Source organism: Lepisma saccharinum, chromosome 11, assembly GCF_977018435.1.
Source record: "Lepisma saccharinum chromosome 11, izLepSacc3.1, whole genome shotgun sequence".
In the NCBI taxonomy this organism is placed as follows: Eukaryota; Metazoa; Arthropoda; class Insecta; order Zygentoma; family Lepismatidae; genus Lepisma; species Lepisma saccharinum.
The window spans coordinates 87,698,226-87,725,402 of NC_139239.1; positions in this window are offsets into that span (position 1 = coordinate 87,698,226).

Sequence of the window (27,177 nt, forward strand, 5' to 3'; positions counted from 1 at the left end):
CTATGGCCAAAAATTTGGGAATATTTGTTGCCGTGTGCTTGATGCCAGCTTCGAGTTTGGTGTCGTTCTCGAAACCTAAAAGTTCTCCCATGGTGCCCAGGTCCACGGTCTCCGTCGCGGATAGGATTTCCACTCTGTGCGTGACCGAATTTTGAGAAAGGTACGTGCCTTTGGGTAACTGAGCTTGCAAAGTGGAAAGATTGTATTGTCCTGGCGTGACGACGATGTGTTCGCTTCCGACGCTAATTTTGTTGTTGTGCTGCGTAACATTAGGTATGAGGTACATGCTGTAGAATGCACGCAGAGCCACGGATTTAGGATAGACGATGTCGTCGTGCAGCGTGAGTTTCAAGATTGAAGATTCGCTCGTGAGATGGAACACGCCCATCCTAGTGATGCTGTTTCAGGTTCCACAGTGCTTTCTGGAAATCCTCGATCGTAGGGTTATTTATTTTAGAGAGAAACGCGAGCATGGAGAGGCAGAGATGACCGCAGTTCACGTCTCCGAAATCTTGAATGCGTTCGTCGTTGTAGTATATAGAGGTTTTGTTCGTTTTCAGATAATGAATTAAATTTGAAGGTGGAACACCTCCGAAAGAATCGAAAACGAATGCTTTATCATCATTTTTGTGGTAACATATCCAATGCGTGCCTGGATTTTCTTGACCGTCCAAGTTGACTACTCCGCATTCTCTTCTTTTCACGCTTGAAGGTAACGAGTCGGACATAAAAACTCCTCTGAAGTGTTTGATTTGTAACGGTTCGATCAGAGATTCAATGTCTCGGTTGGTGAGTGCTTCTGTTTCTTTTTTTTAAACTTTCTCAGCACCCCCTTTCCTCCTTTCTTCTCCATGGCCAGGTTGTGACGTTTCTGTTCTTCCAATTCCGCTTTGTTCTTCTTCGAGTCGATGACGGTTTTCGCAATGGCGGCACTTCCGCCAGCCAAACTTCCAACGGCCCCCAATGCTGCTAGAATGGCCGGGATGCTGAATATGAAACCTCCAATCTTTTGCTGTTTTCGCGAACGCTGCAACCGTCTCAATTGAGGTGTGCTGAGCAGCAATTTCATTCCATGTCCTTTCGACAAGCAAGAACGTTTCTTCTCGCGTTGTTTCTTGGTGAGTAACCCATCGAGGGTACCTAGATTTTTCAGATTGGAGTTTGGTATCTGGTACACGACACCCTTGGGCTTCATGTTGATGCTCTATGGGTTATTTTTGCGGTATGTTATTTATATATATTTTGATATTTTTTCTTGTGTAGTTTTTTTACGGTATGTTATTTATATATAAATATTCTGAGATTTTTTTTTTCCACGGCCCCGCAGTCGCTACACAAATTCTATTACGTGCTTTGTTTTCTTGCCAAGAAGTTCCTTTGTCCCCTTGTACACGATTCGAGTTTTGTTCTCGATTAAAATAGATAGCTTCTCATCCGATAACATGTTAGCGTATCGATCTGGTAAAAATAGACTGTATTGTGCGTTGAGCAACAGGCGTACCTTGGGACCATACTGGGTAGAAACGATTGAACCGGAAGTTATCGTGTAAGATTTGTCGACTTCCAATTCCCGAATTTTTACATACTCGACTGACAAATTTAGCATTTGTTTTAATGCTTGGAGATCACTTATTTTTTCAGTTGTCATATCGAAGAAGAGAAATTTTCAGTGTGTGTGTTAGGGAAATTTAATTGTTTTTTTTCACCATGTGTGTTATTTATATATACCAAAGTTTATTTTTTTCACGATGTGCGTTATTTATATATCAAGTTTTTTTGATGCGTATATATATTATTATTTTTTAACAGAGGAAGAAAGTTCGTGCTTCGGAGAACGCGATGATTTGCGTGATGATTTCTTCAGTTTCCTGTTTGGACTTACGCCAATCATCAGTATACCGTCTTCTTCCCTGCCTCGCCTCGTGCAGTTCGTCCAACCTCTCGTTCAATTTCTCCCCCGCGGCCGATAGAAGAGTGTCGAGATCACCGCACCTCATTCCACTGATCTCCCGAAGACGGTCCTTGAGAACTATTTCGCATCCCATGTGAAACGCCGGCGTCGTTTTAGCTACGATCACAAGTTTATTAACATCTCCGTTAACTACCTTTTTGAATATTTTAGATAGTAGTTCGTGCGGCAAATCAGTTATGCAAGCCATGTTGTTTTTTTTTACTGGATGTTATTTATATACCCCACCCCAATTTTTGTTTTGTGTTCATGGCAATGGTGGTACCCAGTGCGGCGACCCGTTCACCCAGCGATGCGTCTCTGCTCACGAATCTTTCGAAAGCTGCGTGCTCTAACTTTCTGTCTGCTTCGTGACGTGCATCCAGATCTGTCTGCGTGGTGTTGTAAGCAATGTCGTGATCTTTGCATGCCGCGTCCAACGGATTCACGCCCTTGTCTCCTCTCTCCAATCTTTTCTCGAGTTTGGTACCCGGTCCGCAGTACTGGTAGCCAGGTAGATGCATCTCGAAAGGTAACTTGTTGATGATGTCGTTCACGAGTCCCTTTCCTTCGGCCACGTTCCAAAATTTCGGAGGCAGCGTGTTGATGATTTTGATGAGGTAACCTATGCCCTTGTCATCGTTCACGATGAAGTTGGAAAGTTTCGTGCTGATCATGTCCACGATGCCAACCTTCTCGTTGTAGAAATTACGGTTGCCTGCATTCTCCTCGCCGGCTATCACCAACAATCGGTCCACGAGTTTCCTCACGTCGTCCACCCAAACGAATTCTTTGGGTAACGTGTTGTAGCGTTTGACGCCGCTGCCTGTTTTGACCTGGTTCCAAATCGGTTTGATGAGATTCCTGTACTTCTCGCCGCTGCTCGATTTCACCCTATTCTGCGAGGCGTCGTTGTTCTGGTACAAGGCATCCGTCATGATCAGAATTTCCTTGTAACTCTGGTAATCTTCGTCGGTGTAATCTTTCGGCTGCTTTTTGGCAACGAGTTCCCACAGTCCCACCGTACCCGGATACCTGTTCCAACTATCCTTGTCGCCTAAATTGACTTTAATGTCGTTGCCTTCGAAGGTCACCTTCGATTTCCCAATCTTCCACACCACACCGCCGCCTTCGCTGGTTTCCATGCTGGGATACAATCCGAACACTTCATCCTTGTCGAATTTCCCCGTGCTCAGGTAGTCTCGTGCCAAAGGTCCCAACTCGATTTTATCCGAAGACGAGGACGTGCTACCTATAGCTCGACGTCGTGCCGGTGCATCCTTCAGTTCGAACGGCGTCGAAGGAATGCTTGAAATAGGCGTGGGTACAGCGTAACTTTTAGCTGCGAGCGGTACGAGTTCATTAATCAAATTTTTATTTTGTTCCGTGACACTTTTAATTTCTTTACCTAGACCGCTGATGGCATCGATCACAGGTTGATCCTGACGTTTCTTCTCTTCGTAGAATCCGCGATTCTCGGATTTCCAACCTTTGAAGCGTTTCGCGAGGTAATCGCGAAGCTTGAGATTTTCGTCTTCGATTTTTCGTTTCGTCATTACGTTATTTATACACGTCGTTTCTCACAACGTTGCAACGTTTAGAAAGTTGTTGATTTTGTTTCTGTATTTTCCGTTGTTGGGTTTCCTCGTCATGTCAATCGTAGCGAATCCGAAATCGTCACCGTTCCAGCAAGTAGAGCAGCAGTGTTCCGAAAATTGATTGTAGTTCATGTCTCCGCCTACGTAGTCATCGTACGCGTGCTTGAGGTTGGTGTGATCTTGACGAAACAAACATATGAAATTAGCGTTGTCGCGTACTAACTGTTTTGGAATTTTGGAAAACGTTTGAGCTAGGTAGAAGCAATCCATTCCTTTGTGACGACCTTGCGTGAAAAAGTTGCGAATTTCATTTTGATTTTCCAGGATGGCGTCGTCGAACACAACGACTGAATTTTCACGACAATCGTCGAGTGGTTTTATTTCCGAGGCGAACGTTGCAATGTCCAGACCATCGTACAGCTTCATCAGTTGCTGGTATTTGGATTGCTCTAAACTTTTCGAGAACACGTACAGGTGCCTGTTCTTCCAATCTAACCAATTCGGTGCGAGGAGAAAATTGTCCACGAGCAGTGTTGTTTTTCCACACCCCGAAGGTCCTACGATCAGACAGCGGATGCTGTCGGGAAGCAATTCACCGTTTTTTTTCTTTGTTCCATTTTCCGAATTAGGTAAACGTTTCACAACATTCCACGTACTCATAGAATCACTTCGTTTGAATCGATCCAACTTGTTTCCGGAAGTCCCAGCCATTTCACCAAAAATTTGTTGCCTCTCTTGCGCAAAACTTTTTCGATAAGGTACGTGTCGGGGTATTTAGTTTTAGAGAGTTCCTCCTCGTAGAAGCGCCCCAATAAAATTTCACCGCCACTGTCTTTTATTATATACGTGTGACGGTTCCCGGGTAGAACTCGAACCACGGTAAAAAGTTCAGTGCTCCAGTTTCGTGTGAAACCCCTGTCGAACGTTCGCTTCAATTTACTGACCCTCACCTGTTCTCCAATTTTGTATTTAGCTTTTTTTGTCGTGGGCGTGTACTTTGGACAGTAAACGCTAGAAATTAAACGTTGCTCGTCAGACTTGGTAACGTCAGCTGGCTTCATGCCTATCGTTGCGTGCCGTGTGTGATTATAGTCGTTAACGAGTTCCGGGAGAATAGTGACCCACTTGTAGCTTCCCTGAAGCGTGAAGCGTGACCACATGCGCGATTTCAGAGTGCGATTGAATCTTTCCACGATGCTGGCCTTGACGTCACTGAAGGTCGAGTAATGTTGAACGTTGTGTTTCCGAATAAACTTTTGGAATACGGCATTGTAAAATTCCTTCCCTTTGTCCGTGTGCAGAAACCGAGGTCGTCTGCCGCCGCTTTCGCGAAAAATTGTCTTGAATGCTTCCGTGACGCACGTTCCTGTTTTCGCCTTCAAAGGTAGAGCCCATGCGAATTTCGAAAATGTGTCTATGACGGTGAGGAGGTACTTGTTGCCCTTGTTCAATTTATGCACGTTTTTTAACTTGCCGCTACTCATTTCGACGAGGTCGCTTTCCCAGAGGTCGTCGATTCCCTTGGTTACCACAGCCAAACGTTCGTAGTTGCGGCGTGCAGGTTTATGCAATTCTTGGACGATGGCTTGCCTAGACATTTTTTATTATTTTTAGAGATTACGTTTCAAAAGAAGCACAAGCGTGATGGGATTCAAAGAGGGTGGCACTTCGCTCGTGTTTTCAATGATCAGCTTATCGCCGGCACTCACGTCGAAAACAGTAAGATCTTCGTCTTCGTGTATTTCATATATGTTGCGCGTTTCGTTCCAACGCGCCAGAGGAATGTTTCCTGCTTTCTGGACACCACGATTCGATATCAAAGTCATGGTGGGAACGCTAGCTTTTCTGCCGTGAGACCAGTACGAAAATTCGTTTATCTGAATCGTGCCATCGAGGAGAAACTTGTAGTACGGATGATAAGGATGTAGCATGTACAGTTTGTTACCTTCGACGAAGGTGGAGATTCTCTGTTGATTGGGTACGCTGTTGATTTCGATGGCTTGCAGAGAATGCAGTTTAGCGAATTTAGTGTCGACGCTAACGAGGTTGCTGTGAAGCTGACCCAGTGTGTTTTGTACGGGCAACAAATGTTCGACTATGGTATCCGTTACGGTAGAAAATGACGGTTTGATTTTCACTTCCACGTTCAACTGCTTGTAGCTTTCGTTGAGTTCTTGCAACTTGGCACCGAAAGAGGCCAGCGTCGATTCCTGCGTGGATTCCAGCACTCCAACTTGATCTCTGATGTTGACGACAATGTTCTGAAGGTTCTCGATTTGATTCAATTTCGAGCTCTTCTCGGTAAGATCGTTCACGATGATTCGCATCTCTGTAAACTGCGTGTGAAGGTCGGCGACGCTCTGCGAAGTGGGCAGCGTCGACACCAGCGAAGCAAGTTCGTCTCGAATCTGTTCCACGTTCGCTGTTTCCGTTTCCAGTCGTTTCAGCATACGTGATATGTTCCTTTTCAAAGCGTGTAATTCTTTGGAGGTGGGGAGATTGGCCACCCTACTCTCGAGATCGCTCAACGAACTTTTGATGTCACTCGAATCTGATAGTGCCGTCACCGCCGTTTTCAATTTTTCCAAATCTTCGCTCGAAGGCACGCTCGTTCGTAACGATTCCAAGTCACCCTGTATGTTGTCCAGTACGTGATGAAAATGAGTAAGATTGGATTCGACGTTCAAATTTTCCAAATATTGGATCTTCTGCTGAACCGTGCTTAACGTGTCCTGAATACTCGTCAACACACTTGCTTCAGCGTGAATATTTTTAATTTCTTCGTTGATCAACTCCAGAGACGCCTGAAGCGTAGCGATGGTGGTTTGAATGTGTTCGAAATCTTGATAAGCCTCCAGTTGAATTTTTATGTTCGCGACGCTTTTACCGATGACCTGCAGTTCGTCCGACGATGGTAGGTTCGTCATTGTATCTTCCAAAGTCTGCAACTTGGATTTGATTTCTTCCAACGTGCCGGTGAATTCTTCTTGTAATTTGGAAACAACAACCTGCAAGCGTTCTACATCAATATCATTCACGACGGTTTGAAGTTCAGAGAAATTCTTTTCTATTGCGGAAGTTCGCTCTTCGATTTCGAGTTTCAATTTTTCCAAATCTTCATTTTTCGATTGAAATTGCTGTAATTTGGCCAAATCATTTTGAAGCGAATCCATGCTCAACTGTATATTTTGAATGTTGTCGTAAGAAGGTACGTCAACATAATTTTTTATCAGTGTTTTCAGTTCGGAATCGATTTTCAGAATGGGATCGAGACATTGCGTTTGGAGCGTAGCGATCTCAGACTCTAAACTTTTGTTTAAGGTCTCCTGCAAAGCGATCAAATCGGTCCCCAACTTCTTAACTCGAACGTCCAGCATGAGAATCTCTTCTGCATGGTCTACACGCTTGGTGTTGCCGAAAATGTCGTTAGGCATTTTTGGTTAATAGTTATTTATAATAGAATAGACGATTCGTAATTCTACGAAGAGAGGAACGAGTTTGTCGTAATCTCCTAGGAGTTCCACGTAAAGATAATCTCCTGCAGACACATCGTACGTAATGTTAGAAAGCATCTTGTCGTGCTTTATTCGAAAAATGTTGTTGCCAGTAGAAATTTTGATTTCGCCTGCGTTCTCCGGATTCACGGTGATTTGAAGTTTCCCGTCGATCGGAATTTCATAGAAATGTAAATTGTTATTGAAGACGTAAAACATCTTACCCACATCGTCATTTATTTTTGTCCATATACTATTAAGATGTACAATTAGTAGACCATTGAGTTTAGATAACATGGAAGGTAAGAGGTTATTGGAATTTAGTAATGGAGTGTCCATGTTGCCTTGTTTGGGGAAACCAAAGAGATTCATTGTCCTTGTTAGTTATTTAACACGTTGTGCTTTTTTCCCATTCTTCTTCAAAAACATACGGAGGAAAAGGGGAGCCCTCGGGCGATGAAAAATAAGAGTTGAATTTAATGAGCCTCGGTTTGGAGCTTAACAACATAATAACAGGTTGCAACTTTTCATCGCCCGAGGGCCCCTCTTTTCCTCCGTCTGCCATTCTTCTTCAAAAACACAACGGACTTCATGGCTATGGGGGGTTACAGTTAACACACGTCACATTTATCGCTTTTATTGCAGTGGCTCCACTCCCTCGTGTGGATGTGACAATCGAGAACACGTAACTTGTTGTCCGCTGCATCCAATGCGACCTTGCTTACGCGCGTCGTGTACAAATCATGCAATTTACTTGCAATGCGATAATCGGTGCTGAGTTGCCTTTTACCATGAAAAAGACATTCTTTGTAGTCTTGCATGCTAAATTTGCTGGTACTTATTTTTCCCACCCCCTTCGCCTTCTTGATCTCTTTTTCTTCTGCAATCTTTACACAGTACATTTTGGCACGAAGCCCCGCAAATTCCCTGCTGTACTCCCCGCCAACTTCATCTTTGTATTTTCCAATCGTCATTTTGTTTTCTGTCGAATACAAGTGATGGCCTGATGGTAAGTTGCTAAAATCAAACAGATGCTTCATGTTAGTCAGATCATGTTCGAGGCTTGGTGTTTGGATTAGAAAAATGAAGCTATCCGTGTCAATGTAACATATTTGGATGTTATCTCCATAAAAGGGTTGAAACTGATCGTAGTACGATTGGTACATGTGCAATTTTGATAGTTCAAGGACAGTGGCACCTATGGCAATCGGCTTGTTGAGCATCACTTGCTTCTTGTCCCTCTCGACGAATACTAGATTCTCGTCGAAATTGGTGAAGTTTTTGAAGTAGGGGGACGCGACGATCTTTTCAAATTTCTTTTCGTCCGTGACCAACATTGCATCGATGTAATTACGCACGTTCTCCATCGTCTTGCCGTAGATGGCGTTATTGAACAGTTTGTACAGATCCTTGTCTGCAGGCGATGTCGATTGCGCTCTGCGGCGCGTGTTCTCGGCTATGTAGGGTTCCAGCCACCTACTCTGTCGGAACTTCAATCCTCTATGAACTTTCTTCAACTGCAAGCCGTGACTTATGTAAAATTGGAGGAGTCGGTAGTGCAGAACGTAATTCCGCTTGTTCTCCATGCTTAGTATTAGTTTTGGCTCCGATCCTCCAGGTGGCTTCTTTTTGGTGGGGGCCAGGGCCAATCCGTGATGTTTCTCGTGAAGCGTTTCGGGATAATCGAGATCCACTTCCAAGAAACAGCCCCATTCATTATCTTCCCTCCAGTTGAGAAAATCTTCGCAGGAGAGTTCCTCTTCGGTCATCCACGCGTAGTCGCTGATGGGAAGACACTGGGACATGGAGTGGCCGTACAGGTTGTTGACATCCCAGTAGACAATGTAGGTGTTGGGCTTCGATGCATCGTAACCAGGCGTATGAGGATTGTTTGCCTGAGCATGGCGTCGGGGACATTGGACGATGCCACCGCGTATCGCACTCTCCATGAAAGCATACTGTTCCTTCTCTGCAATAAGTCCCAGTTCCACGTTGGTGTATTTCATCATCGATTCCCAAGTTAATCCCGGCGTGGTGAAGAAATACGCAGGATCCAACTTGTATATCGCGATGCATCTCTTACGAAACGATTCGAAAATATCCATCAGAAGTGTCACGTCCAATTTGAGATAGAGATCGTGATAATCGCGAAAAGTTTGGCAATTGAATGCCGTCCATACACTACGAGCGTGTTCGTAGTCCTCTTCGGAACAGACGTCCTCCGTGAGACAAGAATAAAATACCTCCCGGGGTGGAAGTTCCGTCTCGTCAAATTTCTCGAAATCGTTGACGTACTCGTAGGGGTAGACGCCCTTGCGACGCAACAGATTCAAATTCTCATCTCTCCCCGAAAAACATTTTTGCTTGGTGGCCACAAGATCTTCGTCGCCAAGTTGAGATGCAAGGCTTGCGAGGCTGGAGGACAGGAAATTGTAAGAGACCAGGATTCGCACTTCCACACTTCCTCCTTCTTCGAGAGGGATCCACACTCTCACTGTAATATACTTCTCGCTCGTTCTCGGAATGATGCTGATTCGAGAAGTTATGTTGTGGAGCTCTTTGACGAAGAGATGTGTGTCGTACTTCTCCGTGTAGTGCAGAAACACGGCAACAAAATGCGACTCCTTAATTTTAAGATTGCACGAATTACAGATGGTGCTCAGAAATAATCCATTCTGGTGGTCATGGTGGACGACCTTGTAATTTTCGGCGGTGAAAACCTGGTTACACTCCTCGCATCTTGTCGCCGCGTCATGTCTCTGTTGTTGTTCCGTCGTGAGAGCAGGTGGAGAAACATAAGAGCCTTTCAGGCCGGGTGCAAGTTCTCTCGCGCATTCCGCTATCTTCTTAACAAAATGTTTTGCCGCATCGGGTCCGCAATACAAGATGACATCATTCAATTTTTCTCCGTAGATGGAGAAACTGCAAGGCTCGTGGTGAAAAATTTGGATCGTGCTTGAGGTAGAGGGATCAGGGTCGCAAGACGTCATGGGAACTTGGAAGCTTTCAAAGTCGGCATAAAGGACGACGGGATGGTGGAGAAGAGCCTGGTGTTTCTGAAATTTCATCTTGGTTCCGGGTTCCGGCATGACATCTTCGGGTTCTGCATTCACAGAGCCAAAACACTTGTGCTGTTCTCTCATCTTCTTACCCCCGCGAAAAATTCTCAAACACCGATCGCAAATTTCGATCTTATTGTGATTCTTGCTGATCTGTCTTCCTACTAATCCTGAGAAATTCCGTATCAAACTGTAACACCCATCTACAAGCAAGAGTCGAATTATATTATTCTGCCTTCTCGCAGGTCTTAACACACGAATATTGCCGGAATCGTCAACCCCAAAAACAGAAATATCGATATCTTCTCCTTTTTCCTCTCTATAGTTTTTTAAAATTTGATTGATCTTATTCAGGGGCACAGGATAGGAAATTCCTCTCATTATATTCTCGTATCTTCCCTCGTATTCTCTGTAATTGGACAGACGTTGGGGGTTATTATTAGCTGGGTGTAATGCGGCGATGACAGACCATAGGAAACTCTTCTGATCATTACTTTGTATGTTCAACACTGCATTTTGCTTTTTTTTGTTTTTTGTTTTTTTTGAGCGCTGCGTAATGGTTTTGAAATTGCAGACTCTAAGTTCTAACATGTGGCTACGACCGCAAAGACTCCATCCACTTCCTCTACCTTCAAACTCTTCTTGTTTTTGTGTCAGGTGATCAAATAGCCGTGTCACTATCTCGTCAAGATCCTCGTTATTGTCATCGTGTAAGGCTTCACACCCTACGTAAAAGCTAAAAGTGCTTGACTCGGACGAGACAACTTTCTCATACAGCAGAGTCAAGACGAGATGAATTTTAATTGCAACATTGACGAGGCAATCACGTAATTTATCGACTACCAGAGATTTCACATTTTTGAGGAAGATGCTCGAGTCACACTTTTCATCGCTTCCAGATTTATATGTTATGATGCGTGCACTTTTATTCAAAGCACCGCCTTCATGCTCATCAATGCGAGGTTTTTTTGCCGGCGGGACTACGACATCATGATCCGGTAGACGACATTTTTTCAAATGCCTAGCAATATTAGGTTTAGAAATCAACTTTCCACAGTTGCGACATGCCACTTTCCCGCAAAGACCGGAGGGACCTGGTTGCGGTTCCATTTTTTCTCTCTGTTATTTATATATATACAGAGAAATTTTTTTGGGGGGGTTGTGGTGGTGGTAGTGGAAAGCGCACTGAAACAGAAGAAAAAAAAATTGAAAAAATGCTCGACATTTTTTCCTTCCACATATATATTAGACGCGAACAGTATGAATGTATGTATGTGTGTGTGCACTGTTGTAGGAGGTTAAAAATATGGGACATGTAAGTGTGTGTCAATTTTTTATGGCTCCTCTGAATATGTGTGTGTCAGACGCAAAACAAAAATATTAATATATCATGAAAAAATAAAAACTTACCTTTCAAGAGAGATAGAGACTTCAAAATAAAAACTTGTAGGTCACTAAAACTTCCACGATGATATATATGTATACTGCCAGATAAACAATTAAGAATACTGAACTGCCACGATTGACGTTCACCTTTCAAGAGAGATAGAGACACTTCAAAATAAAACTTGTAGCTCACTAAAACTTCCACGATGATATATATGTATACTGCCAGACAAACAAATTAAAAAATACTGAACTGCCACGATTGACGTTCACTATGATAATGACGTACAAAAAAACTGGTAGGTTATATAGGAACTCCTCTCCTTTTTTCTCCTTCTCTCCTTCCTACTCCACGCGACTCTCTTTGGTGAAAACACAATGAGCGCTATAGTCAATGTCCTAGCAAATAAAAACCCTTGTTGACTAATTTACTCATGTTATATTTTTTTCAACAAAAGATTTTGTGATGCGCACAATATCCTGGTGGGGACAAATAACAATAAACGGGACGTTGATAGTTCCACCTATGTATGTATTGTCGATCATTTCCCCTCGCCCTCTATTCCACGCCCCGTCAGGGTGTGGTGTGTGAAACAAACGATTCCCAGTATAAAACTCAAAAAGCGGAAGATGCTGCTGTGTTTGCTTCCGCCACATCCCCCTCTGATTCTATTGTTATCGGGGATGTGATGGATTCTTCATTCAGAACCGTGGGAAAGCTGAAAAAAATAGAATCTCTTCGGGCGAAAGAGGATGCAAGGTGAATGGGTTCGGGGAGGGGTTGCTGTGGATAGTTTGGTCCGGGATGAAAATGTTACATTGGGCGACGAAACACAATTTCTCCACAGGGACAGGAAAAATTCTACCGAGCGTCGCTATCCACGCGAACATTAGAAATTGCCTGAATGCCTTGGGGGCTTGGCATAGGATTATCGATTTTCGTTTTAGAGAATAATCTATGTAAGATTCTAGCATCGAGAATAAACAACATTGATTAAATTTTTGACAACATTCGCAGTACAAATCTAAACTCGTGATGATTTCGCCGTTACCACGCACCCCTGGCGAGGTTATAGGGGCCAGGTATCCTAAAAAACAACAATTATTATTTTGTTTGTTTGTTTGTGTTACAATACGGAAATAATAAGAGGCATACGCGCGCGTGTGTGTGTGTGGGTACATCGTTCCCTCCCCCCGAGAGAGAGGTTAACGAAGGTCACGATATATATATAAACATTTGGGTCCCGGACTTGGAAAATTACGATAAGGTGCACTCATCTTTCAAAAAATAAGAGGATGAGAGAATAAGAGGATGAGAAGATGAGAGGAGAGGTTTACGAAGATCACGATATATAAACATTTGGCCCCCGTTGATTCCATCACTCCAACTTCATCTTTAATATTGACGACAATATTCTAAAAATAGAGAGGATGAGGGGATGAGAGAATGAGAGAATGAGAGATTGAGAGATTGAGAGAATAAGAGGATGAGAAGATGAGAAGATGAGAGGAGAGGTTTACGTAGGTCACAATATATAAACATTTGGTCCCAGACTTGGAAAATTACGATAAGGTACACTCATCTTTCAAAAAATAAGAGGATGAGAAAATAAGAGGATGAGAGAATGAGAGGAGAGGTTTACGAAGATCACAATATATAAACATTTGGTCCCAGACTTGGAAAATTACGATAAGGTACACTCATCTTTCAAAAAATAAGAGGATGAGAAAATAAGAGGATGAGAGGATGAGAGGAAGATGAGAGAATAAGAAGAGGATAAAAAGAGGATGAGAGAAGAATAAGAAGAATGAGAGGGATGAGAAGGATGAGAGGATGAGAGCTCATCTTTCACTCATCACTGCCTTTTTGCCCCCGTGAAACATCGTCAGCGCACTAAATGAGGCGTGGAACAGGAAGAGAAAGTGAGTTTTTCAACATTTTGTAGTCGTTTGGTCAAGAAATCAAAGTTGTCGTGGGAGTCACAATTTTTATCTACTTGTAAAAGTTACGATTACCTGCATTCTCTTTGACTGCTATGACAAGTAAACGATCCAAGAGTTTCCTAACATCATCAACCCATACCAATTCATTCGGTAACGTGTTGTAGCTTTGACGCAGCTTCCACTTTTTATATCGGTCCAAATAGGTTTGATGAAATTCCTGTATTTCTCTCCGCTGCTGGATTTGACACGATTCTGAGGGGCGTCGTTGTTTTGGTACAGAGCATCTGACAATAATAAAATGTCCGTGTAACTTTGATAATCTTCGACCGCGTAATCTTACAATTATTGTTTGGTGATGACTTCCTACAATATTACCGTACCGGGATACCTGGACCAACTATCTCTTTTACCTAAATTATTTTTTACGTCGTCGCCATTGATGTGACTTTCGATTTTCCAAGTTTTTAATCATTCCTTAGTTAGTTTCCATGCTCGAATACCTCGTCCTTGTCGATTTTCCCGGTACTCAGGTAATCTCTCGCCAACGGACCCAACTGGATCTTTTCCGAAGAAGATGAAGTTCTTCCTATGGCTTGACGTTTCGGCGGTTGCCTGAGTTCGAGAGGATTGTGAATGCTGGAGAGAGATGTTGGAGGATAATCTTCATAATTTCGAGCGGCAAGAAGTACGAGCTCTGTGATGAGATCCTTATTCTGTTCTTTGACATTTTTAATGTTTTTATCGAGACTACTGATTGCGTCGATGATAGGTTGACCAATTCTCGGATTTTCAACCTTTGAATCGTTTCGCAAGGTAATCGCGCAATTTCAGATTGTCTTCGATTTTCGTTTTTTTTTTTTTTGATATGGTGTTATTTTAGATATTGTGTAACGTTGCAACATTTGCAAAGTCGTTGATTTTGTTTCTGTACTTTCCGTCGTATGGTTTTCGAGTCATATTGAGTAGGTGAAACCGGCGACTCTGGCCGGTTTTTGACCTACTTTCTCACCTTAATGGATTTTTCTTGTAAGGCATGAGCAGTGTTGCCAACTCCTCACTCGAAAAATCACCAAGGTTTTTGGGTATAACCTAACCTACAATGAGAGAAAAATGGACAGAAGAAAAGCTCTGGTATTATTTTTTAAGCTACTTTTTATGCTTACTTGTTTTTTGACCTACATTTGAAATGAGATACCTATAAGGCTATTTTTTTTTACTGTAAGGCCCCCCCCCTCAGTGTAATCTACTACGACCTGCTAATAGGCTTTTGCTCTCAGCGTAATCCGTTTTACGGGGTAAACTAACCTACAATAAAAGAAAATTAGACAGAAGAAAAGCTCTGGCATTAGTTTTTAAGCTATTTTTTTTATCTTCTCCAAATCTTGCTTTTATGCTACCTCGCTTTTTGATTTTTATTTGAAATGACTTACCTATAAGGATGTTTCTTCTTACTGTAAGGCCCCCCCTCAGTGTAATCTACTACAACCTGCTGATAGGCTTTTGCTCTCGGCGTAATCTGTTTTACGGGCTAAACTAACCTACAATAAGAGAAAATTAGACAGAAGAGAAGCTCTGGGATCATTTTTTAATCTATTTTTTTATCTTCTGTAAATTTTGCTAACATCGTTCTTTGACCCATATTTGAAATGACTTACGACATTTTCCTATAAGGCTGTTTTTTTTACTGTAAGGTCTCTCAGTGTAATCTACCACGACCTTGCACTCTCAGCGTAATCTGCCACAATGTTTTTGTTATTAAAACTCTCAGGTGTGATCTTCTACAATGTGTGTGTGTGATAATCAAAATTTTATTTTTTTGTTAAGGAAATCCCTGGCCCCCAAAAAAAGAAAATATCCCGCCAGGGGTGCGTGGTGCCCAACACAGTTCTAATGGCCCACGGCTAACAAAGCCATGCCTTTGTAGAGTTTCATGGGTTTTTTTTTTTAAACCCCCCCATGACTCCCTACAGAGGACCTCCGTGTGTAATGTGTGTGTTTTATGATTGAAGAGAAGAAAATTTTTTTGGTTAAGAATGGAATGTGTAAGAACTAAAAAAGTTTCCGTAGGGGGTGCAGCATCTGAAAGAAATAAAAAAATATCCTCAAAATAGTGTACATAATATGATAGAAAAATATAAAAAAAGTGTGAATGCAAAAATTAGTGTGAATGATTGTTTTTTTTTTAAAAAAAATCCCCATTCTCGGGTGTGGATGTTGCAGTCCAGTAGCCTCAATTTGGTGTCGTGGGGATCAAGCGCCACTTTGTTGATTGCGGATGTACGCAACTGGTCGATGGTGCTTGTGATCCGATGTTCTGTCATGCGTTTGATTTTTTTGTCGAACAAGCACGACTTGTAATCTTCTACGGTTAGTTTGTTTGTGCTCGAACGCCCCACCCCCTTTGCCTTCTTTATTTCGGTCTTATCCTGAATTTTGATGGCATACATTTTCGCTCGAAGACCAGCAAACTCTGTGATGATGCGGCCGTTGACTTCATCCTTCATCTTCCCGATCGTCATTTTCTGGCTGTCGTCGAAGAGAGGGTGATCTTTCGGATAATTAGAGAAGTCGAAATGCTGGCTCATGTTTTTCAGATCTTCGTATAGATCATCGGTGTGGATGTTGTACACGAAGCTGTCCGTGTCGGTGTACACCACCTCGATCGCCTCTCCATAGCGTGGTTTCATGATGTCGTAGTGAAACTTGTACATGGCCAGCTTCGACAACTCGAGGATCGCGACTCCCACGGCGATTGGTTTGTCGAATGTTATGTGGCGGAGAGCACGTTCGATCAATACCAACGTGTCGCTCAGTATCGTGAAGTTCTTGTACGTGGGCTGAGCGACGAGCTTGTTTGTTTTCTTCGGGTCGGAGACCAAGTTGATATTTCTTCTTTTCCTGGCATCTTCCATGCTCTTGGCGTAGATGCTGTTGTTCATCAATTTGTATAGGTCTTTGTCTGCGGAAGAAGAAGCTGATGCTCGACGTTGAGTGTTGCCGTCGATATAGGGTGCTAGCCACCTGGTCTGTCTAAACTTCAATCCCGAGTGCACGCGCTTCAAAACCAATCCATGCCGGAGGTAGAATTGTAGGAGACGATAATGCACCACGTAATTCTTTTTGCTCTTGAAGGTGAGCATCAGCTTCTTCTCCGGACCCGATTCCATCACAGGTGCCATCGCAAATCCATGGTGTTTTCGATGAAGCGATGCAGGATATTCCAAATCTACTTTCAGGAAACATCCATTTTCATGATCTTCGCTCCATTCCAAAAAATCTTGAAGTTCCTGCTCGCTCATCCATTCGTATTCTCCGATGGGCAGAGGCTCGGACATGGCATAACCATACAGGTTGTTCATGTCCCAGTATGCCAAGAAGTTTGTCGGTTTTTTTGCATCGAAATCGGCGACATATGGATTGTTGGCCTTGACGTATCGAAGAGGACACTGGACGATTCCACCACGTTTTGCCTCTTCGACAAACAAAAGTTGATTGACGTCCTTGATGAGTTCTATCTTCACCTTCGTGGATTTTAACATCGCCTGCCAAGAATAACCCGGTGTGGTGTAGCTGAAAGCGGGGTCCAAACCATATGCTGCCACTCCTCTCGAGCGATGGAGATGAAAACGATCGCTCAATAGCGTGACATCCAGCTTCAGATACAGATCGTGATAGTCGGCCATGGTTTGACAAGAGAATGTAGACCAGACGAGCTGAGCATGATGGTAGTCCTCTTCGGTGCAACGGGTGTCGCTAAGACGATTGTAGAATACTTCTCTCGGTGGTAACGCTGTTTCAGAGAATTTGGAAGCATCCGTCATGTATTCGTATGGGTAAACACCCTTGCGTCTCAACAGTGCTAAATGTTGGTCGCCGAAACATTTCCTGGTGGCGACCAAATCATCGTCGGTGAGTTGAGACGCGAGTGTCGCCAAACTCGAAGACAGAAAGTTGTAGGAGTCCAAGAAGCGAATTTCTACGTAATTGCCATTTCCAACGTCCACCTTCTTGCTGAATGAAATGAATTTCTCGTTGGTGCGAGCTATGATGCTAATGGGTTGAGCGTCGCATCCCATCTCCTTTATGAAGATTTTGGCGTCGTAGCCCTCCAAATTGTGAATGAATACAGGAATAAAATTTGGTTTCTTGATTTGTAGATTACAGTTGTTACACACGGGGGCCACATATTTTCCCGTGTGATGATTGTGGTGGCGAACTTTGATATTTTCGGGGGTGAAGTTACTTTCGCACACACCACACTGAGAGGCAAGGTCGTATGCTTCCTTCTCTTCCTGGGTAAGAGGCTCCATTGGTTTGTCTTCTCTTAGTAGAGGAGCGAATTGTATGGCCATCTCTTTCAAGGTTTGAACAAATTTTTGTGGAGCATCATTGCCGCGATGTAAAATAATATTGCCTGTGTTGTTGACCATCAATCCAAAAGCGCAGGCTTCGTGATGTAGAATTTCGGTGGTGCTCGATACGCTGGGATTCGGTTCGCAGATGGCGAGTGGAAGTTGGAAACTTTCAAAGTCGGCGCATATCACCACGGGATGCCAGAGTAATGCCTTGTAGTTGGAAAATGTCATGTCTTGAGAAGGCATTTTGATAGCCGCGGCCGGATGTTTACTACACATTTCATGATGATCTCGGAGTTCTTCATCAGCCTTCTTTTTTCCTTGACCGTAGAATATACTCAGGCATCTGTCGCATACTTGAATTTTATGTTGATGTGTGGTAATTTGACTTCTTGTTAATTTTGGAAGATTCTGAATTAGACAGTAATGATAATTATCATTATTTTCGATCAGAAGTAATCTGATGACGCGATTACTTTTAATGTTGCTATGTCTGAGAACGTAGATGGTGTTGTTTTTGTCTAATCCGAATATGTGTACTGCTATACTTTCGTTTTTATCTGACTTGTACTGTGTCTCAAATTTACTAATGTCTCGTAGATTTACAGGGTAATTAATGCCAGCCATAGGTTTTTCAAATTCTGAGAGATATTCTGGCTTGTTGTAGTGGTATAAACGATGCTTATGATTATTGGCTGGGTTATGATCGGCAATGATGCACCACAAAAAGCATCTGTTATCTTCATTTTGAATGTTGATGACGGCTTTCTTAGCGGCTATTTCCCGAGGCAAATTTATGTAGCTGGATGCTCCCATCGGGTTGTATCGTGCCACCTTCAAAGTTAAAGCGTGAGGCGAACCGCAAAGTGTCCAACCCGATCCACGTTGTTCGAAAGTCTCGTGCTTGTTCAACAAAGCGTCAAACATCTGGTTGCAAATGGCATCCACCTCATCGACGTCGGCGGCGTGGAGGCTCTTTACACCAGTGTAATGATGGAAAGTTTCTCGCTCTTTTTTTACGTTTTCGTAAATGACGGAAACGATGAGGTGGATTTTCAACGAGCATTGCAACAAAGCTTCGGTGATAGATGAAATTAACTTGTTTTTGACCGAGCGAAAAAAGTTGTTTAGATCAGATGTTTCTTCAGATTGGAAAGTCTCCTCGATTAAAATATTTTTAATACTTTCGCCGGCACTTTTCTGCTTTTTTCGTGGCGCTTGATCGTCAACATCGAGCTCTCTCTTACTTGATCCTTCGCCATGCATATCCTTCCGATGTCTTCTCAAGTTAGAAATGGATATATATTTCCCACATTGGTCGCATGCACGTTTCGCTTCCTTCTTCTCCATTCTTTTTGCTAAGAAAAAAAGATGAAGTTACTAATTGCACTTATTTTTTTTGTGGTGTTATTTATATTAGACCCCGAAACCATAAATGATCTACCATAGATGAAGTTACTATTTGTGGTGTTATTTATATTAGGCCTCCAAGCATAAATAATCTACCATGGATGAAGTTACTATTTGTGGTGTTATTTATATTAGACCCCAAAACCATAAATAATCTACCATAGATAAAGTTACTAAAAATTGCACATTTTTTTGTGGTGTTATTTATATTAGATACGTTCTCAATTTTTTCTTAAATAACCAACATGAATCTTTTTGGTTTCCGAAAGCAAACAATGGAGACTGTACACCGCACGACGACAGATCATGAATTTCTACCTTCCGCGTTAACTAAACTCAACGGTCTGTTGATTATTCACCTCAACAGCATTTGGACGAAATTGGATGAGGACGTGGGCAAGATGTTTTATGTTTTTAACAACAATTTACATTTCTATGAAATTCCGATCGACGGGAAACTTCGGATCACCGTGAATCCGGAAAACGTGGGCGAAATCAAAATATCTACCGGCAAGAACATTTTTCGAATCAAGCACGACAAAATGCTTTCTAACATGGCATACGATGTTTCCGCAGGAGATTACCTGTACGTGGAACTCCTCGGAGATTACGACAAACTTATTCCTCTCTTTGTAGAATTACGAATCGTTTATCCTATTATAAATAACCGTTAACCAAAAATGCCTAACGACATTTTCGGCAACACCAAGCGTGTAGACCATGCAGAAGAGATTATCATGTTGGACATTCGAGTTAAGAAGTTGAGGACTGATTTGATTGCTTTGCAGGAAACCTTAAACAAAAGTTTAGAGTCGGAAATCGCCACGCTCCAAACGCAATGTCTCGACCCTATTATGAAAATCGATTCCGAACTGAAAACGCTCAAAAAAAAATTATGTCGACGTACCTTCTTACGACAACGTTCAAAATATACAGTTGAGCGTGGATTCGCTTCAAAATGATTTGGCCAAATTACAGCAATTTCAATCGAAAAATGAAGATTTGGAAAAATTGAAACTCGAAATCGAAGAACGAACTTCCGCAATAGAAAAGAATTTTTCCGAACTTCAAACCGTCGTGAACGATATAGACGCAGAACGCTTGCACGTCGTTGTTTCCAAATTACAAGAAGAATTCACCGGCACGTTGGAAGAAATTAAATCCAAGTTGCAGACTTTGGAAGATACAATGACGAACCTACCATCGTCGGACGAACTGCAAGTCATCGGTAAAAGCGTCGCGAACATAAAAATTCAATTGGAGGCGTATCGAGATTTCGAACACATTCAAACCACCATCGCTACGCTTCAGGCGTCCTTGGAATTGATCAACGAAGAAATTAAAAATATTCACGCCGAAGCGAGAGCGTTGACGAGCATTCAGGACACGTTGAGCACGGTTCAGCAGAAGATCCAATATTTAGAAAATTTGAACGTCGAAACGAATCTCGCTCATTTTCATCACGTACTGGACAACATACAGGGTGACTTGGAATCGTTACGGACGAGCGTGCCTTCGAGCGAAGATTTGGAAAAATTGAAAACGGCGGTGACGGCACTATCCGAATCGAGCGACATCAAAAGTTCGTTGAGCGATCTCGAGAGTAAAGTGGCCAATCTCCCCACCTCCAAAGAATTGCACGCTTTGAAAAGGAACATATCACGTATGCTGAAACGATTGGAAACGGAAACGGCGAACGTGGAACAGATTCGAGACGAACTTGCTTCGCTGGTGTCGATGCTGCCCACTTCGCAGAGCGTCGCCGATCTTCACATGCAGTTTACCGAGATGCGAAGCATCGTGAACGATCTTACCGAGAAGAGCTCGAAATTGAATCAAGTCGAAAACCTTCAGAACATTGTCGTCAACGTCAGAGATCAAGTTGGAGTGCTGGAATCCACGCAGGAATCGACGCTGGCCTCTTTCGGTGCCAAGCTGCAAGAACTCAACGAAAACTACAAGCAGTTGAACGTGGAAGTGAAAATCAAACCGTCGTTTTCTACCGTAACGGATACCATAATCGAGCATTTGTTGCCCGTACAAAATACACTGGGACAGCTTCACAGCAACCTCGTTAGCGTCGACACTAAATTCGCTAAACTGCATTCTCTGCAAGCCATCGAAATCAACAGCGTACCCAATCAACAGAGAATCTCCACGTTCGTCGAAGGTAACAAACTGTACATGTTGCATCCTTATCATCCGTACTACAAGTTTCTCCTCGATGGCACGATTCAGATAAACGAATTTTCGTACTGGTCTCACGGCAGAAAAGCTAGCGTTCCCACCATGACTTTGATATCGAATCGTGGTGTCCAGAAAGCAGGAAAAATTCCTCTGGCACGTTGGAACGAAACGCGCAACATATATGAAATACACGAAGACGAAGACCTCACCGTTTTCGACGTGAGTGCCGGCGATAAGCTGATCATTCAAAACACGAGCGAAGTGCCACCCTCTTTGAATCCCATCACGCTTGTGCTTCTCTTGAAACGTAATCTCTAAACAAAAAATGTCTAGGCAAGCCATCGTCGAAGAATTGCATAAACCTGCACGCCGTAACTACGAACGTTTGGCTGTGGTAACCAAGGGCATCGACGACCTCTGGCAAAGCGACCTCGTGGAGATGAGTAGCGGCAATTTAAAAAACGTACATAAATTGAACAAGGGCAACAAGTACCTCCTCACCGTCATAGACACATTTTCGAAATTCGCATGGGCTCTACCCTTGAAAGCCAAAACGGGAACGAGCGTCACGGAAGCATTCAAATTAATTTTTCGCGAAAGCGACAGACGACCACGGTTTCTGCAAACGGACAAGGGGAAGGAATTTTACAACGCCGTATTCCAAAAGTTTATTCAAAAACACAAGATTCGACATTATTCGACCTTCAGTCACGTCAAAGCCAGCATCGTGGAAAGATTCAATCGAACCTTGAAAACACACATGTGGAAACGATTCACGCTTCGGGGAAATTACAAATGGGTCGACATCCTGCCGGAACTCGTCGACACCTATAATGATACGGTACACAGAACGATAGGCATGAAGCCAGCTGACGTTACCAAGTCTGACGAGCAGCGTTTAATTTCTACCGTTTACTGTCCAAAGTACACACCCACGACAAAAAAAGCTAAATACAAAATTGGAGACCGGGTGAGGATCAGCAAATTCAAACGCACCTTCGAGAAGGGATTCACAAAAAATTGGAGCACGGAACTCTTTACGGTGGTTCGAGTTCTACCCGGAAACCGACACACGTATATAATAAAAGATAGTAGCGGCGAGATTTTGAAAGGAAGATTTTACGAAGAGGAACTCTCTAAAACAAAACACCCCGACACGTACCTCATCGAGAAAGTATTGCGTAGGAAAGGTGACAAACTGTTTGTCAAATGGCTGGGACTTCCGGAAAAGAGTTGGATCGACGCGGACGAAGTGATCTTGTGAGTACGTGGAACGTGGTGAAGCGTCTACCGGATCCGGAAAGTCAAACGAGAAAAAAAAAGAACGGTGAGTTGCTTCCCGACAGCATCCGCTGTCTGATCGTAGGTCCTTCGGGGTGTGGGAAAACGACACTGCTCGTGGACAATTTTCTCCTCACACCGAATTGGTTAAATTGGAAGAACAGGCACCTGTACGTGTTCTCGAAAAGTTTGGAGCAATCCAAATACCAGCAACTGATGAAACTGTACGATGGTCTGGACATTGCAACGTTCGCCTCGGAAATAAAACCACTCGACGATTGTCGTGAAAATTCAGTTGTTGTGTTCGACGACGCCATCCTGGAAAATCAAAATGAAATTCGCAACTTTTTCACGCAAGGTCGTCACAAAGGAATGGATTGTTTTTACCTAGCTCAAACGTTTTCCAAAATTCCAAAACAGTTAGTGCGCGACAACGCTAATTTCATATGTTTGTTTCGTCAAGATCACACCAACCTCAAGCACGCGTACGATGACTACGTAGGCGGAGACATGAACTACAATCAATTTTCGGAAGGCTGCTCTACTTGCTGGAACGGTGACGATTTCGGATTCGCTACGATCGACATGACGAGAAAACCCAACGATGGAAAATACAGAAACAAAATCAACGACTTTCTAAACGTTGCAACGTTGTGAGAAACGACGTGTATAAATAACGTCATGACGAAACGAAAAATCGAAGACGAAAATCTCAAGTTGCGAAAATACCTCGCGAAACGCTTCAAAGGTTGGAAATCCGAGAATCGCGGATTCTACGAAGAGAAGAAACGTCAGGATCAACCCGTGATCGATGCCATCAGCGGTCTAGGTAAAGAAATTAAAAGTGTCACGGAACAAAATAAAAATTTGATTAATGAACTCGTGCCGCTCGCAGCTAAAAGTTACGCCGTACCCACGCCCATTTCGAGCATTCCTTCGACGCCGTTCGAACTGAAGGATGCACCGGCACGACGTCGAGCCATAGGCAGCACGTCTTCGGATAAAATCGAGTTGGGACCTTTGGCACGAGACTACCTGAGCACGGGGAAATTCGACAAGGATGAAGTGTTCGGATTGTATCCCAGCATGGAAACCAGCGAAGGCGGCGGTGTGGTGTGGAAGATTGGGAAATCGAAGGTGACCTTCGAAGGCAACGACATTAAAGTCAATTTAGGCGACAAGGATAGTTAAAACAGGTATACGGGTACGGTGGGACTGTGGGAACTCGTCGCCAAAAAGCAGCCGAAAGATTACACCGACGAAGATTACCAGAGTTACAAGGAAATTCTGATCATGACGGATGCCTTGTACCAGAACAACGACGCCTCGCAGAATAGGGTGAAATCGAGCAGCGGCGAGAAGTACAGGAATCTCATCAAACCGATTTGGAACCAGGTCAAAACAGGCAGCGGCGTCAAACGCTACAACGCGTTACCCAAAGTATTCGTTTGGGTGGACGATGTTAGGAAACTCGTGGACCGATTGTTGGTGATAGCCGGCGAAGAGAATGCAGGCAATCGTAATTTCTACAACGAGAAGGTTGGCATCGTGGACATGATCAGCACGAAACTTTCCAACTTCATCGTGAACGATGACAAGGGCATAGGTTACCTGATCAAAATCATCAACACGCTGCCTCCGAAATTTTGGAACGTGGCCGAAGGAAAGGGACTCGTGAACGACATCATCAACAAGTTACCTTTCGAGATGCATTTACCTGGCTACCAGTACTGCGGACCGGGTACCAAACTCGAGAAAAGATTGGAGAGAGGAGACAAGGGTGTGAATCCGTTGGACGCCGCATGCAAAGATCACGACATCGCCTACAACACCACGCAGACGGATCTGGATGCACGTCACGAAGCAGACAGAAAATTAGAGCACGCAGCTTTCGAAAGATTCGTAAGCAGAGACGCATCGTTGGGTGAACGGGTCGCCGCACTGGGTACCACCATCGCCATGAACACAAAACAAAAATTGGGGTGGGGTATATAAATAACATACAGTAAAAAAAAACAACATGTCTCGTATAACCGATTTGCCCCCTGAGCTACTATCTAAAATATTCAAACACGCAGTAAACGGCGATTGTGAGGATGTAGGAAAACTTGTAATCATAGCAAGAACGACGCCGGAATTTCGCATCCCTTGTGAAATGGTTCTCAAGGACCATCTTCGGGAGATCAGCGGCCTGAGGTGCGGTGATCTCAACATTCTGCTTTCGGCTGCAGGGGAAAAATTAAACGATAGGTTAGATGAATTGCACGAGGCAAGGCAAGGAAGAAGGCGGTACACAGTAGATTGGTGCAAGTCTAAGCAGGAGACGGAAGATATCATTACGCACATCATCGCGTTTTCCGAAGCACGGACTTTCTTCCTCTGTTAAAAAATAATAATATATATACGTGTCAAAAAAACTTGATATATAAATAACAAACATCGTGAAAAAAAAACAATTAAATTTCTCTCTAACACTTTGAAATTTTTTTTGATATGACGACTGAAAAAATAAGTGATCTCCAAGCATTAAAACAAATGCTAAATTTGTCAGTCGAGTATGTAAAAATTCAGGAATTGGAAGTCGACAAACCTTACACGATAACTTCCGGTTCAATCGTTTCTACCCAGTATGGTCCCAAGGTACGCCTGTTGCTCAACGCACAATACAGTCTATTTTTACCAGATCGATACGCTAACATGTTATCTGACGAGAAGCTATCTATTTTAATCGAGAACAAAACTCGAATTGTGTACAAGGGGACAAAGGAACTTCTTGGCAAGAAAACGAAGCATGTAATAGAATTTGTGTAACGACTGCGAGGCCTTGAAAATATATAAATAACATACCGTAAAAAAACTACACAAGAAAAAATCTCAGAATATATATATAAATAACATACCGTGAAAATAACACATAGAGCATCAACATGAAGCCCAAGGGTGTCGTGTACCAGATACCATACTCCAATCTTAAAAATCTAGGTGCCCTCGATGGGTTACTCACCAAGAAACAACGTGAGAAGAAACGTTCTTGCTTGTCGAAAGGACACGGAATGAAATTGCTGCTCAGCACACCTCAATTGAGACGCTTGCAGCGTTCGCGGAAACAGCAAAATGTCGGAGGTTTCATATTCAGCATCCCGGCCATCCTGGCAGCATTGGGGGCCGGCGGAAGTGCCGCCATCGCGAAAACCGTCATCGACTCGAAGAAGAACAAGGCCGAGTTGGAAGAACAGAAACGTCACAACCTGGCCATGGAGAAGAAGGGGAAGGGCGTGATGAAAAAGTTTAAAAAAAAGAAACAGAAGCACTCACCAACCGAGACATTGAATCTCTGATCGAACCGTTACAAATCAAACACTTCAGAGGAGTTTTCATGTCCGACTCGTTACCTTCAAGCGTTAAAAAAAGAGAATGCGGAGTAGTCAATTTGGACGGTCAAGAAAATCCAGGCACGCATTGGACATGTTACCACAAAAACGACAATGATAAAGCATTTGTTTTCGATTCTTTCGGAGGTGTTCCACCTACAAATTTAATTCATTATCTGAAAACGAACAAAACCTCTATATACTACAACGACGAACGCATTCAAAATTTCGGAGACGTGAACTGCGGTCATCTCTGCCTTTCCGTGCTCGCGTTTCTCTCTAAAATAAATAACCCTACGATCGAGGATTTCCAGAAAGCATTGTGGAACCTCAAACAGCATCACTAGGATGGGCGTGTTCCATCTCACGAGCGAATCTTCAATCTTGAAACTCACGCTGCACGACGACATCGTCTATCCTAAATCCGTGGCTCTGCGTGCATTCTACAGCATGTACCTCATACCTAACGTCACGCAGCACAACAACAAAATTAGCGTCGGAAGCGAACACATCGTCGTCACGCCAGGCCAATACAATCTTTCCACTTTGCAAGCTCAATTACCCAAAGGCACGTACCTTTCTCAAAATTCGGTCACGCACAGAGTGGAAATCCTATCCGCGACGGAGACCGTGGACCTGGGCACCATGGGAGAACTTTTAGGTTTCGAGAACGACACCAAACTCGAAGCTGGCATCAAGCACGTAGCAACCAACATTCCTAAATTCTTGGCCATAGAGACTCTGAACGTACACTGTAACGTGGCCGATGGTATGATCACGAAATCTTCGGACGGATTATTAGGAAGTCACAAGCAGACGGGAATCATAGCCACTTTCAAACCAAGTTCCGAGTTCATGGAACCGATCATCTACACGCCCTCTTCGCCGATCTATTTTCCAGTATGTCGCAACCGCATAGACGACATAGAGTTGGTGGTGACGAACGAGAAAGGAGACGTGGTAGATTTCGCAGGTGCCACTACGACGGCCATCGTGGAGATCAACGTATAATAAATAACCATACATGTAAAATGGAGCAAATCGAAAGTTACGAATTGCAATCTTTCCCTCCCAACCGTCGCACGTTCGCCAATCTGAACGAGGCGAACAGGGAGATCGAATACGACGTGGACGTAGGCGATGG